At 32.0% G+C, this 1,983-nt stretch overlaps 1 pseudogene; it reads left to right on the forward strand.

Annotated features, from left to right (window-relative positions):
• Positions 1-783: 783 nt before the first annotated feature.
• LOC120588523 (uncharacterized) lies at positions 784-902 on the forward strand (annotated as a pseudogene).
• The last annotated feature ends 1,081 nt before the right edge of the window (positions 903-1,983 follow it).

Below are 1,983 nucleotides of genomic sequence, written 5' to 3' on the forward strand. Positions count from 1 at the left end.
GTCTACTTTTATTCATCTAAAAATACAATCTCTTTCTCTGCAAATAAAGATGTACACACACACACATATATATAAAGCTAATGTTATAAAACTGATATAAATCTTACTTTTTCTATGACTGGATTTAGCTATCTGCATAAATAAAAAAAACAAGATTGAAAACATAAATACATTTGAAAATATCAAGGATCACTTATGTTTCATAAATAACTTTCGTAGATTAAAAGACTTGAAATTTGAAAGGTTTGTTTTCTAATCAATATCAACAGAAAGTGCAAATCAATTTGACTGCTCCTGTTGTGGAAACACAGAAATAAACCATTCTATCTATTGGTTCTGCAAAGAAGACTACATACTATAAAAAATAAAATAAAGTAAATGAACAAATAAACAAGAAGGCAAACATTCTTAGAATGTATTTAACTTGATTTTTAAAGTATATGTAATTTTATGAAATATATATGTTTTATAAAGTGAATATATTTTAATAAGAAATATTTATTTTAGTTAACTGTATATTGTTTAGAAACATCTCTCAAAAATATGTTGAAAGATGAGACCATAAAGCATTATTGCAAAATATCTTAGATAAGTATGTTGTTTCTTAATGATTTTTAGATCACATCCATAGTAGCATGCTCCAAATTTGCCTCTAAATTTATTATAGGAATATTTTAGCAATGTTAAAATTAGATAATTCTTTGAACTTTCTAAGAGAAGTGATCTATATTCCTAAAAGTAAAAATATATTGGCTTTCTGTATCTTCAAAATTCCACAAAATAGTCTATGGCCATGCCACGCTGAACAAGCCCTATCCCATCTGATCTCGGAAGCTAAGCAGGGTCAGGCCTGGTTAGTACTCAGATGAGAGACCATCTAAGAAGACCAGGTGCTGTAGGCATAAAAATTTAAAAATAAATAAATAAATAAATAAATAAATAAATAAAAAATAAGGGATTGTAAGCTGACAAAGTCCTTGCAATCTGTGAGGTCAACCAAGGGTTGCCTTGCCTAAAAAAAAAAAAAAAAAAAATTCACAAAATAATAATAATACTAAGATTAAGATTACCATCGCACTGATGTCAAGTCTGTTGTCACCTCAGCAGCATGGAGTAGGTCCTCATTTTTTCCCTGTTGATGCAGTAAAGAATTACAGGTCAGCGAAATTTAGAAAAAGGAAGATTTATTAAAAATACATTTTTAGAAGGAAATAGGCTGTGCTAAGGAAAGCTACAGCCCTGTGGAATTTGAGAGGTGAAAAGATAAAAGATAGAATATGCTCCAAGGGAGGAGTAGGTTACCACAGAAGAGCTATAACACTGCAGAAGTGGGAAGGTCTGTTTATGTTTGGACCGTGATGGGAGGGTAAAAGGGCAGTACTAGATGATCAGCATGTGAGGTCACCTTGATTGATAGCTGACTGCCATATAATCCTTTCCCTACTGAGCATATGCTCACCCAGAATTCAGTCTGTTATAATTAGATTCACGAACGTCCGGACATAGGCATGATATTATAATGATGGTGTAATGAGGCTGAGGTTATGGGCAGATTAGGATAATACTTTCTGTGCACGCATTTGTGGCTGGTTTAAGCCAGCAGCTTTTATGGCCTTTGTGCCTTAGGATTTGGGGTAATTCATAATCATAAAATGAGTGTTTATGGAGGTCTTTAAGGGAGGTTTCTATGGTTACAGAGCTGAGCCTTTGCTCCTGTTGTTCATGCCTGCCTAACTACCTAACATTAACATTTATTGTGCACTCATGAAGCTTTAAGTATACACTTATTTAAACTTTTTTATGTGTAGTAACTGATTTAAAACTGAAAATAACCCCATGAAATAGATATTATTTTTATCTTAAATTTACAATAAGCAAATTGAAGAACAGCAGGTTTAACTAATTTACTTAAAGTCACACAACTCACAACGATGAAGTAAAGGTTTGTATTCAAGGGCCTGAATCCAGAATTTGTACTTTTAC

Source organism: Pteropus medius, unplaced genomic scaffold (genome assembly GCF_902729225.1).
Source record: "Pteropus medius unplaced genomic scaffold, Ma_sr-lr_union100, whole genome shotgun sequence".
Lineage (NCBI taxonomy): Eukaryota > Metazoa > Chordata > Mammalia > Chiroptera > Pteropodidae > Pteropus > Pteropus medius.